The 14,045-nt window shown below is 36.5% G+C and overlaps 2 protein-coding genes across 2 annotated transcripts in view; both read left to right on the forward strand.

Annotated features, from left to right (window-relative positions):
• Window positions 1–14,045, forward strand: part of LOC111197375 (interferon-induced very large GTPase 1-like) — a 99,258-nt gene that overhangs the window by 12,467 nt on the left and 72,746 nt on the right. The window lies entirely within an intron of this gene.
• LOC103028110 (interferon-induced very large GTPase 1-like) overlaps window positions 9,193–14,045 on the forward strand; it is a 78,100-nt gene continuing 73,247 nt past the window's right edge. Inside the window, exon 1 of the mRNA XM_049475766.1 lies at window positions 9,193–9,361. The gene's annotated coding sequence lies outside the window, so the exon portion shown is untranslated. The remainder of the gene's footprint in view (window positions 9,362–14,045) is intronic.

A 14,045-nucleotide genomic window follows, 5' to 3' on the forward strand; every position in this document is an offset into this window, starting at 1 on the left:
TATATTGTGGTTGATTAAAATATGCCCCACATATTCGTCACCACCGTCAGATATTTATAAAAAACAATAAAATCAATAAAATGTGGTCCTGATTTTCACACCATCAGCTGTACTGCACGTATAAATATCACTGAAGCTCTCGTATGTTCACTACAGTATGGAAAAGTTTGTTCACCCCTGATAATTTTCATAATTTTTCTTTATAAATAATTGGTTGTTTGAATCAGCAATTTCAGTTAAATGTATCATATATCAGATGACCACAGTGATATTTGAGAAGTGAAATGAAGTTTATAGGATTTACAGAAAGTGTTCAATAATTCTTTAAACCAAATTAAACAGGTACATGAATTTAAGCACCCTTCTCGTTTTATTGATTTAAATACATTTAGCATTAATTACTGGAACACAAAATTTGTATTTTAAGCTCATTGACCCTTGGAGTACCCTTTTGGGAGCGGGGACATTTTTATCATAAAATGTAAATATAAAATTATATTCACTGATTTTTTTCTAATAAACCATTTTACCCATATCTTCCAACTTTCAACACCCATATCTACAGATCTTCACTTCTTAATTCTGCTGTAATAATTACTCACCAGTGTTTCTGATCTCAGGCTCTGATTGGCTATAAGACCTTCTTGCTGTTCAGTTTTCTCCTTATTCTGCTTAATGATCAAAGACCAGCAGGGATTGTACTGGGGTGAGGTAGAGTGTTCTCCCCTGCTGCCCCAAACCAGTGGAACCAGTTCCCCATCACAGCCATCTGATATAATTTACATCTTCATCTTAGAGATCATTAATTATTGCTGCTTATAATATTATTTATATTTTATTTTGTTGTATTGTTATTATTGGTATTGTTTCTCTAAAGTATTTAATGATTTCTTTTGTGTGTTTCCTTGGTTTGCTTTTATTTTATTGATGTACAGTACCAGTAAAAGTTTGGACACATCATTCATTGTCTTTATTTCTGAATTTAACTTATTTTCCACATTGTAGATTATTATTAAAGACATGAAAACAGTTAAGGGACACATATGGAATTATGTAGTAAACAGTAAGAAAGTATTTGTCCTCCACAATCTCCTGATCTAAACCTGATGAACTGAGATAGTGGTTTAATTGGGATGAGCTGGAGCTTCACAGCGTGAAGGAAAAGCAGCAACTATTGTTCAGCACCTCCAGGAACTCCTTCAAGACGCTGAGAAAACTATTCCAGGTGACTCTCCCTCATGAAGACACTGAGATTAAAATACCAAGAGTGTGCAGATCTGTTATGCACGCTTTTAAAGATTTTCAACAACATATAATTCTTGCACAATATTGAATAAAAAATAAAACCACTGAAGAATTTAAAGAAGAATAAAAGTGATTATTATTATATTCAGTTTTTGATTCAGAATATTAAATTCTGTGTTTGAAGGTCTTGTTACTTTTTGGTGGAAATTAATTAATCCTGAGGTTTAATGAACTGTAGTACACTGTGTGTGTGAACAGCTCCACCTGGCGGTCAGAGTAGGTAAAACAGGGAGCGAAATCGAAAGTAGATGTTTTCTCCTGCGTCAGTTTCACCTGTTTACCTGTGTACCTGTGTTCAGGTAAGTTTAAACTCCTTATCTATCATATGAATACAATAACAGATTATAGAGCTAGAGTTAGATGAGAGTGTGTAAATCTAAATCATAGAGAGGAGGATAAATCAGTATTTCAGCTGTTTAGGATCCAGTTACAGTCCAGTAATTACTAACTGGGAGTGGCCCCTGCGTTTCCTGAACAGACTTCCGACTAAATTCCACTGAATATCCAGTAGAATAATATAGATTATTACATTAATTGTGTGCTCTGGGATGTGTATCAGGCTGGGGGGGTGTTGTGATCTCTGAGTTTAAAGGAATAAGGTGGAGAAATTCTCTCTTCCTGCTAAAGCCAGACTGTTCAGCCAGTCTGTTCTCAGATCAGCTCCTTTCTCCAGATTTAGGTCCAGACTGCAGCCTTCAGGATGAGGTACTGAATCATCTCAGCTCAATCAGGATGGATCATGGTGGGTCTGGATCCAGTCTGGAGTCACTGAACACATGGCAGGAGCATCCCCTGGGCAAAGGTCCAGTAAATCACAGGGTACACAGGGTGCAATTTAGTAGAACCAGTTTATCCAGCATGATCAGTTTAGTTTAGGACATGAGGAGAACACACTGCACTTCCAGACAGAACAATATATATATAACAATATATATATAACAATATATATATATATATATAGCAATGGAAAAAAATAAGAAAACTCTTCAGTTTCTCTGATTTTGCTAATTATAGGTTTAAGTTTTTTTATTCTATAAACCACGGACAACATTTCTCCCAAATTCCAAATAAATGTTGTCATTTAAAGCATTTATTTACAGAAAAGGAGAAATGTCTGAAATGACAAAATGATGCAGAGCTTTCAGTCCTCAAATAATGTAAAGAAAACAAGTTGATATCTCTAAAGTTTTAAGAGTTCAGAAATCAATATTTGGATTTTTAATCACAGTTTTCATGCAACTTGGCATGTTCTCCTCCACCAGTCTTACACACTGCTTTTGGATAACTTTATGCCACTCCTGGTACAAGAATTCAAGCAGTTTAACTTGGTTTAATGGCTTGTGATCATCCATCTTCCTCTAGATTATGAGGTTTTAAATTTGGTGAAATAATTTTAAAAAAGCATAGTTTTTAAGTGGTCTCTTATTCATTTTTTCCAGAAATATATATCGATCTGGAAGTCTCAGAGTTTCTCAGTGTAGCGCTGTTTAGGCTTATTACAAATAAACTGTAAACTAAGCGCCAGTTAGATAAAGATACGAGGACTTTCACTGAAACCTGCAGAGGAGGATGTTATATCTTTGGCTCTGTTCCAGATGTGTCTGAGTTAATAGAGAGAGTTCAGCAGCTGCTGATGGAGAATAATTGAGATCTTTACACACCACAGATGTTCCTGAATGGACAGGTTGAGACGCAGCTTAAAAGATACAAGAATGAACTATCGCTAACACTGGAGCAAAAGATCCAGAGCTATTCAAGAGGTAAGAATGTTAGTAAAAAAAATGTTGTAAAGATTTAAAGTTCACTTTACTGCCACTCAGGAAAGAGTTTAAAAAACAGTTAGCACAGTTAGCAAACAAAACCCAGCAGGCAGAAAAAGGGCAATGCCAGGCATTGTGTTCCACCCAAAAGTAATACAGCAGAAAAAAGCAGAAACTGTTCAAAAAACATTCATTTTTCATTTTGAAAGCAACTTTTGGCAACAAGTCGTAGAGGCTTCATGCTGGGGCTTTCTTTCACTTTCTTATGTCTAGTGTTATAGAGAGTTATTTCAAACAAGTGAGCAGCTACTACAGTTACTACAATTACTATAGCTCCTTTCACAGAGGAAAATCACTGAACCCAGCATCTCCTCTGATACTGAGGAGTAGCAACAGACTACAGAGCTGTGCATGTTTATAACCACCCCAACCCTGTCTGTCTGCTCCTTTTTTATCCTCAGTTCAAAGCTATATCTGACCGAAACACAAACTGTATACTATTTAATCCCACTTTGCACACACCACACACTCTCCTCACTCACACACGTCGGCGTTTACATCTTATATGATGTTTATATGTAACATTAATAGTTTACATATTAATACCTGTGAATTTAAAGCCTGCAGTAATGTACGTATAGTGTAATAAGTTATATTTCTATATTATATATGTTTTATTATTGCATATAATGTGTTCTTTGTCACTGAGGGGAACTGTGAAGTGTAAAGGGGGAAAAAAACCTATTTAGATTTGATTTGCTAGCCAGAGTTAGTAGCAAGCTACAAGCCGATGATACTCACCTCGAACAGCGAAAAACCTAGCGCTTAGCACGGTTAGTAGCTTATGCTAATGCTGCTTGAGTGTTGGTACTGTAGAACTAAACCCAAACTCCTGTATAACGCTGTACTACAGCGGAGTGGCTTTACTGCTCCATAAAATCTAACTGGTAAAACTCATACATAAACTGCAGCAGATTATAAGGCACACTGCGAAAAATACGGTATGCTTTTTTTTGGAGTGATTTGTAAAACACGTTTACCCACAGCATATCAATGATATCAACATACTATTTAACACAACTTGAACCTAAATGTCTAAAATAATGTGACATAAAGTGGTCACTTGCTGCTCATCCAACACTTCTCAGCTTTCCCTGTTTTATCAGAATAAGTTGATGTGGGTGCGTGCGTTTGAGAAGTAAGCAAATATAAATTATTATTGATCTTAATTGGTTCAGTACACTATGTATATTGAATAAGATGTATAAGATGGACCAAAAAAATCCAACAGCATCTGCCCCTGCTCTGACTGATTTATGTAATGATGTCATATATACATATGCATATAAACACATTATATCATTTAATGATATTTAGCAACTTTAATTTCATAAATGTTGCTATAAATCACTATACATACTGGGGTACAGAAAACTCACGGTTTGGTTCACACCTCGGTGTAAACCCCAGAGTTCGGTACATGGAAAAAACAAAGAGGCTGGGTATTCTGTTTAGCCTCACCTTTATTAACTTCATAAGAACAAAAGACATTTATTATAACCATGTTTTGTTTTTTTGGGATGGGATGTTTTATTAAATGCGTTAAACCAGGGTTTTCTCTTACTGTCGTCATGAGCAGATCCATCGGATCCATCTTTTGAATCTTGTTGGATAAAACTATGAGCCTGCATGTACACACATGCAGTGCGAAATAACATTGCTGTTCCTGTAAATTACCTTCACAGCATAAATGAGCAGGTCAGTTTTCTCTGCTGAGAAGCGCAGAAGCAGCACGCTGTTACAATACCAATGTGCCAAAGTTCAGGTCAGAGTGCACCTGGCTCATTTCAGTGTTTGAGTTCTTTTTAAGAATGATCAGCATTAGATTGATAAAATCAAATTATATTAGTGGTATCAATCACTTAAAAATGATTTGACATTGGAAAGCAACAGACGACCATTTCAGTGTGTAAACATATGAATGTAACGTGAGCTTCCTCTGTCTTTATTCACCTTCAGCTCCAGAGATGAGTCTTCCTTACCCAGAGAAAGATCCTGCTGAGAGAAGATTTGTTCTGCTTGGGAGGAGTGGAGGAGGCAAGAGTGCTGCAGTAAACACCATCCTGGGAGAAAAAAGATCCACATTGAACTACAATGTAGGACAGTGTGTGGTGGAGGAGGCAGTGGTAGCAGGGAGGAGTGTGTGTGTGGTGGACACTCCAGGATTAAACTATCCAGAAATGTCTGCTGATGATCTGGCTGTAGAGATAGGCAGGAGTGTTTATCTGTCCAGTCCAGGACCTCACGCCTTCCTTTACGTTCATCCAATTGATGTCAAATTCACACAGCGGGAGAAGGAAGTGTTTGATAAAGTAAAGCAGATATTTGGAGAAAAGGATGAGAACATTCACCATCATTCTCTTCACTTGGGGAGACTGGGTAGAGGGAGAGAGTGTAGATAATGTGATTAAAAGGAGAAAGTCTCTCAGCGGGCTGGTGGAACAGTGTGAGGGGAGGTATCACATGTTTAATAATAAAGACCTGAGGAACAGACAGCAGGTCACTGAACTTCTGGAGAAGATAGACAGAATGGTGGAGAGGAACAGTTGCTACTTTGATAAGATGTTTGAAGATGCAACAAGATGGAGAAGGGACCAAGAGGAAAGAATGATGAGAGAGAAAAAGGAGAAAGAAATGAGACTTTTGGAGACCACATTACTCAAACCGAAGAAGAAAGTACAGACAGGTGAAGAGCACAAACAAGCAGTGGAGAGAATGAGAGAGAAAACTGAGAGAATGGAAGAGGAAATGGAGAGACAGAATATATTCCTCAAAGAAAAGAAGAAAAAACAGACAGATGAAGAGCACAGACAAGCAGTGGAGAGAATGAGAGAGGAATTTGAGAGAATGGGAGAGGAAATGGAGAGACAGAAAATATTCCTCAAAGAAAAGAAGAAAAAACAGACAGATGAAGAGCACAGACAAGCGATGGAGAGTATGGGAGAGGAAACGGAGAGAACATTCCTCCAAGAGCAAGAAGAGAGAAAGCAGAGATGGGATGAACTAGGGTCAGAAACAATGGAGAGAGAATATAGAGGCACATTTGAGAAAGAAAGATATGAAAGCAGCTGCAGTGTTAGCTAAAACAGCAACAGAGAAATCAGCTGGAGTTTGAGGATGTTTTGAGGAGGTTTGAGATGTCTCACTCCCTAAAGAAGTGAAATGGTTGTTGGGTACAAACTAAACCTGTCACCGTAATTTTGTCATCAACCTATAGTATGATGAAGTATTTGATAAACCATGATGATAAAACATAATCTTAATCCTTTTTGCCTCCCTCGGTATTGCCTGTTGCATTACGTTGAAAGTATTTAAGCAGAAAGGTTACTTTTATCCAGTAGCGCTGTTCTGTTCTCTCTACTGTTTTCTGAGGAGAGTGGAGTAGACTTCACACACACACACACACACACACAGTTTAATACAGTTTTACTGCTGCTGTAGTGTTTCAAACCGTTTTATTAATTGATACACAGACATCTGTAGCTTCTGTTTCACATGCTTCTCTGGTCACAGCTTTTCGTAACTGGCCTTGTTTTTTTTAAAGAATAGACATTTGTGTTTCTGTGTGTAGAAAGGCAGTGTGTGCTCATACTTGCAGTGCAAAATAGCATTGCTGTTCCTGTAAATTACCTTCACTCTGTAAATAAGCAGGTCAGTTTTCTCTGTTGAGAAGCACAGAAGCGGCACGCTGTTAAAATACCAATACGCCAAAGTCCAGGCCAGAGTGCACCTGGCTCTTAAAGAAAACGGCCAGTGACATGCTGATTGGTTTATTATTTCATATTATGCCCAAAACACATCCATGATTAATTAAGAGAGATAGTACATTCCTTTTGACCGGCATATTTTTCGCATCTTCACAATATCAAAGTCACACTGACATGCCCTAAATCAAGCTTCGTGGAGCAAGGTTGTCGGCTCACCTATAGATCTCTAAAATATGGCCTTTTCTGTTGTAAGATTAACAAAGTTTATAAAAGATATTACTTTATTTACCTCTGATTACAGAGGGCATACGTATATATTTACGGTACTGTTGGTACTCTGTTTAGAGGGGGTGGGTATCACTCGACTGTAAAGAGTAGATACATCTACACTGTAACATGCCTATACTCATTTGCACAAAATAAAATTTTGAACATAAATCCTGTATTTGTTTGTATTTTTTGTAATCTACAACCCACTGAATCAAAATTGAATATGAGCTGTCCAGAAATTAACATGTGAGTAATTTAATTTAATTTAAACAGTGACAGTATTGTTAATATTCAATGATATGAAAACGTTTGGGCTTCCCTGATCATTTTCCTTTACAAATCATTGGTAGCTCGAATCAGCAATTTCAGTAAAATATATAATATAACAGACAAACACATCATGTTACTGAAGATGGAGTCACTGTGCATATTTTAACTATTCAGCGCACTTTGCACAAGTAGAGGCTGAATGGAAGAGTAATGCTGAAGAAGCCTTTTCTGAGCACACACCACAAACAGAGTCGCTTGAGGTATGCTAAAGGACATTTGAACAAGCCAGCTCCATCCTGGAATAAGGTGCTTTGGACTAATAAAACTAAACTGCGGGTCTGTGTGTGTGTGTGTGTGTGTGTGTACGTGCGTGCGTGAGATCATTAACAAGTTCCCCCCATGTAGTTTTAGGCTGATCTCTCACCTTCCTCATGATTAAGGATACCCCACGAGGTGAGATTTTGCATGGAGCCCAAGATCATTGTCAATCGATGTCAATTGATATTCATTTTGATTTCTTCATTTTTTTATTATTGCACCAACAGTTGTCTCCTTTTTATCCAGCATCTTACTTATGGTTTTGTAGCCAACCTTGTGCAGGTCTATGATCTTCTCCCTGCCATCCTTAGAAAGCTCTGGCCCATGTTGTAGAGGTTAGAGTCTGACTGAATAATTAAGTTTGTGGACAGGAGTCTTTTATACAGGGGAGAATTTAAGGCCGCCTTTTTTAATGCAGGTAACGAGTTGATTAGGAGTGTCTAACTGGTCTGTAGGAGCCAGAATTCTTAATGATTGGTAGGGGATCAAATACTTATGTCTGTCTGCAAAATGCAAATAAATATGTATCATTTATACAATATGATTTTCTGGATTTAATGTTTGATATTATATATCTTACTGTTAAAATTATCCTACCCTTTAAATTATAGTCTGTGGGCAAACTTACAAAATCAGCAAGGGATCAAATAATTATTTCCTTCACTCCATTACACTATATGGACAAAAGTAATGGGACACCTGCTCATACACGGTTTCTTCTGAAATGAAGGGTATTAAGAGTTTATCCTGCTTTTGTTGGAGTAGTTGTCTCTACTCTCCAGGAAAGGGTCTCTGCTAGATTCTGGAACATTGCTGTAAGAATTAAGCATTGTGCCAGAAGGTTCTAGAGAGACCTATTCTATTGGCAATTCCACTCTGTATAGACCAGACACCAGACAAGCAGCAAGTATGCATTTGCACATCCGTGTCAGTAATATATGCAAATGAATTAGAAGTAGCTAAATTAATTAGAAGGGATAAACCTTTGGACATATAGTGTAATAATAGCCCTTTTAGTGGTAAATTCAGTAAATAAACTGTGATTGTTTTATATTTGCTGTGTTTAATGGGTGTGTGTGTGTTGTGTACAAGCTGTCTGTAATTTATACTAAACAATATTGTATGTGCAGGGTTCTTACACATTTGAAATTTAAAAATTCCATGCGTTTTTCAGACCTTAATTTGCAGACTTTACTATAAAATATTAAAATAATTTGTAACAAATCCTTCACTTTAGCTTGTTTGTCTTATAATCTAGCTCACCAATTGCATTAACACAGCTGACATTAGATTAGTCATTTGAAGAAAATGCATATTTTCATGTTCTCACCGTTCAGCATTTGGTGTGTGGGCAAGTTCACTTTATGTACTTGGACTTGGTATCATGCTGGGTTGAGCCAAAAAATCCTGTGGCTCTTGGTGCAAAGGGTGCAGCGATGACAGTGCTTTTTCCCTGAATATGACCTACACCTGCCGGTTCTCTCCGTGCTGACAATGTCATGCGATTTTACACCATTTTTCTGCATTTTATCTTCTTTATCCATTGGGGATATAACGCTGGCCTGAGCGGTTCACTCTGGTTTTATTGATTTATTGGTTAGTATAACACATAATAAACAGAGCTTTTCAGCTGGAGTTGAACAGTTCAATCCTGATGAAGTATCAACTTTGGTGAGTCTGTTTAAGTAAATTAATGGTGTACTTAAGAACAGACATGATTTTATCATGACAAATCGCTTGAAATCGCTTAATTCTGCAATTAATGTTTTCGCTGTAATGAAAATGGTGTGAAAAAATGTACAAAAGGTATATTATCTGAATGGAAGAACAGAAACAGGTGGCAGTATTGGGGTGTGAGTGTATAATTTTATACAGTTTTAAACTCCACTATTACAGTGCGTCTGTAGTATCATAGTGAGTAATTAAGTAAGTAATTAGGTTCTGCAGTTCTTCTTGAAACAGAATGTGAATAGCTGTGTTGTGCTGAAGCTGAGCTGCTACATGATGTCAGCTGGAGGGTTCCCTGGTCTGTTTTTCTAAAAATCTGCAGAATCAGTATCCAGTTTAGCCACGCAACACTTTTGAGCCAAGTTTAATCCCTGATTTATCATTTATTACAGGCTTTATAAATCAATTTCAGATCTGGACTGCAGGAACTGATTTAATAATGAATGTAAATATGGACAGTGGTTCACTAACGAGTTTTACTACACTGCATCTATATATTCCACATATTCCATCATTTATGAAGCATAAACATAACATCAAATTTTCATTTCATCAGATCAAACCAGTTTAACACTAAATATATGCTGTTCCCTAAATGGTGGACTGCTTCATGTTTCTTTTGTTTTGACATGTTACATTTTATGCAAAAATAAACCAAAAGTAACAAAACGGTAGTAATGGAAATGGTAGTAAAAAGTCACAAAATCTAAAAAAAGATTACAGATAAATTACTTAAGTACAGTAATGAATTACATTTATTTTTTCACTGTCTGTTAGGGTTGCAGCGCTATGACATTTTATTTTTTAACGGCATGAGGTATTAGGTAATTTCACAATTATCCCAAGCATTATCAAGTCTTCACAGTCATCACATGCAGTAAATAAAAGGAACTAAAACACTCTGTACACGTGCCATGTTACAAACCAATATCCTCCAGTGAAAATGTTCAGTAAAACTGTGTAAACATCACTAAAAGCATAAAAAGTAATTTGTAACTTACTTTTTATCAAATCAACTTACTGTGCGCATTAATTTCACTGAAAAAAAACATTCACTGCAGATGAAGAGGATTATTTCTGATGTACTTTTCAGCCATGCTTTAGTTAAAGCTTACACTTTCTCACTTTCACCTTCTCTGGTTATGGTCACAGGACCAGCTACTCCTGCCAGCTGCTCTGGGGCTCGGGGTGTGGTGTGCTGGCGGATGCCTGTAGTGACACCAGATGATCTTAAATACATATCTAGGAGCTCTTCTGAACTGTAAGATATGCAATATATTGCCAAAAGTATTCGCTCGCCCATCCAATTCATTGAACTTAGGTTCCAATAACCTCCATGGCCACAGGTGGATGTATAAAACCAAACACCTCGGCATGCATTAGTAAAAGAATGGGTCGCTCTGCAACAAGTCTAGTTGTGAAATGTCCTCACTAGTAATTATTCCACAGCCAAATGTCAGTGATATTATAACAAACTGGAAGTGACTGGGAACAAAACAATCTTGTTCTGTCAGCAGAAAATAACAGATCGGATCAGCAAGAGCATAGTGCACAGAGCTCTCCAACTTTAGTCACTACAGACCCCCAAACTTTATATGGCCTTCATCATTCATGCATTTTTGTATCATAGTATATGGTGAAACCAGTTAATGCTGCTGCCATATTGTTCATCAATGCTTTACTATAGCTAAAATAATATACAATAGTTACTCAACAATAGTTCTTAAAATTAAAACGGCTCAAAGGTCTAGAGTTAAAGCAATAGACTGGGGACTCACAGGGGGAGACTGGACTTGGACTGGGTCAGTTCTACAGCAAAAGTAATGTTGACTTTGAATGTTTACAGGAGATTAAGTATGTGGAAAGACTAGTGTGTGGAAATGCTGCAGATGTGCTTAGGATGTGGAGATCATGGATTTAGATGAGATACAGTGGTGCTTGAAATAATGTTCTATATTTCTGCATAAATATGACCTAAAACATCAACAGAATTTTTTACTTGAAAATCTGAAAGTAGATAAAGAGAGGCCAATAAAAAAAAATGGACAAACATAATTTATCATTTATTTATTGAGGAAAATGATCCAATATTACATTATTGTAAGGGGGGAAAGTATGTGAACCTTGCAGTTAGCAGTGAGTTTGAAGGGGAAATTAGAGTCAGTTGTTTTTAACAATCAGGTGGTGAGTGGAAACCGTGTTTTACTTTAAGAACAGAGAACTGTATTCAATCTATCTGTATTCAAACCCCAGAACCTCCAAATCTATCCAGCACAGTGCCATCCATCTGTTATTAGACTGCCATTCATAATAAAAGTCCAGATTAAATGATTTGTTAAAAAATGTTTACTTAAATAACAATTTATATTTTTTTTATATTATTTGGACTATACTAAGTAAACTTTTAGCAAGAAGATTCTGTGTTCCAGTGCATAAATCTGTGCAGTGTGAAGCTGTTTTAACACAGAACACAGTGTTTTTTTTAAATAGGACGTGCAGTACAGATGCGAGCAGTGAATGCTGCACACACCACACTCAGTGTGTAAATAGCATGGAGCAGCAGAGACAGTGCTTATATATTATCTGGCTAATATATCATATTAAACCTTGCCTAATCTGCAGTTTAGCTCAATAAAAAAGAAAGTAAAAAGAAGTTTATTTGATAGTTAAGTCAGAATCAATTAATTAATTAATTATTGCAACAATAATAACATATTTCATCTGTTAATGTAAAATGTGTCTTTACTGTTGTGTCATTTAGGTTTTATTTTGGTCTAAAGATGCTGATAAGGTAAACATATAAAATAAAAATATGTAAAATCTTTAGTCTATGCCATTTATTCATTTTTTTAATTTTCTCTTCAGCTAAAATGAATGTGAATGGTACAATTTAACATACTTTCTTAGCAAAAAATGAGGAATGAGATTAATTTAGATCAATTATTACAGGGCATGGAATTAATCTAAATATTTTTTAAATTGCTTGATAGCACTAGTTTTTATTTATTAGCAGGAGTAGACTGGAAAGTTATCCTTGATTGGGTGCTGTACAGGTTGGTTTATGTGTACAAATATATATATATATATATATAAACATTATTTGTTCACTAGGTTGCTCAGAACATTTGTGTTATTAGAAAATCTACTTCCTACATCACTTCCTGTAATTTAAACATAACATTGGTACTGTCCAGTTCAGAAGGTAAAAACTATTTATTCTAGAATATGATTTTAATCTTACACTCATAAGCTCTCTCTCCTGCTCTATATGACCCACACACATACTGCTGTTCATGTCTGTCCTAAAGCACTAATGCACTACACTATTATCACTGTCTTCCTGCCACAAAATATAGGGAAATTGCAGCATTTTGAGTTTATCACACAATAGTAATTATTCTTTAAAGATATTGTCAACACTAATATAATTATAATTCATCTGCCAATCTAACATTCATTCCTTTATTATCATTTGCCATTATTAGGAAGAACAAGTGATACAACAATCTATTTTTATTAACACCACTAGCTTTTATTTTATTGTAAAGTAAGAAATGGGATAAAAACACTTGAAAGGTTCTAACAGTGATCACCGATCATCAACAGAGGGATCACAGGGTATAAGTGAACACAGGGGCGTAGCAGCAAATTCTGGGCCCTGTACACCCTCTATGTTAATGGGCCCCTATCCATGCCAGTAAACAAAGGAAAGTGAGCGAAAAAAAAATCAGGATTTTCATGGGCCCCTCTCCCTACTCGGGCCCTGGGTAGTCAGGTCCACTTTTCCCCCCACTACCACGCCCATGAGTGAACATTGTGAGGCGCAGCTCAGTGCTGAATGTGTTTTATAATGTAAATCAGTTAATTCTAGTTATTTACTGTCTCCTTTTAGAATAGTTGGTGATTTTACTCCTATAGAAAGTCTATACTGTTAGATATTTGTTTACTGTTTGATATTAATGTCTGTATGTTCTTCCTACACAGATGTGGTGTAAGATTTTGAGAGTGTCTCGGAGGATCCCTCTGGTGGGCGCGCGCACGTCATCATTTAAAATCGAAAGTAAAAGATGCTGCTGGAGTAAGTGCGCGCGCTGCGTGCTCTCTATCCCGTTCGGTGCTGCGTGCTCTCTTTCCCGTTCGGTAAGTAATTCTGTTTATATTAAATATTAAAATGTAGATATACAGTATAAACACAGCTGTAGTCTCGGGATATGTGTACATATGGTAAAATATATGATCTGAATGGTGCTTTTCAGGTTCTGATCTGAGTTAAAAATATCCACATGGTTTTTACCACGGTAAAGTTACTTTCATTTTTGATATTCGACTTTTCGGCTCTAATAACTTCTGAACGGAGGATGGTAGCCAGCAGATACTTACATAATCAGGACAGTACGACCACAGAGAGTGACGCACACCCTTCCTTTTACTGTTTGGGTGAAATTTGCGCAACGCCCTTTTAGCGTTAATACCGAAAAACTAAGCGCACTTTTCCTGTCAGAATAAAATGCATGTACTTCTAGACCACCTCTACATCTGTACACACTCATTTATTTACCTCCAAATCACTTCAGTGCATAAAAATGCCTATTAATGTTCCCACAAAAGAATAGATGTCTTTAAGAAA

Source organism: Astyanax mexicanus, chromosome 3 (genome assembly GCF_023375975.1).
Source record: "Astyanax mexicanus isolate ESR-SI-001 chromosome 3, AstMex3_surface, whole genome shotgun sequence".
Classification (NCBI taxonomy): domain Eukaryota; kingdom Metazoa; phylum Chordata; class Actinopteri; order Characiformes; family Acestrorhamphidae; genus Astyanax; species Astyanax mexicanus.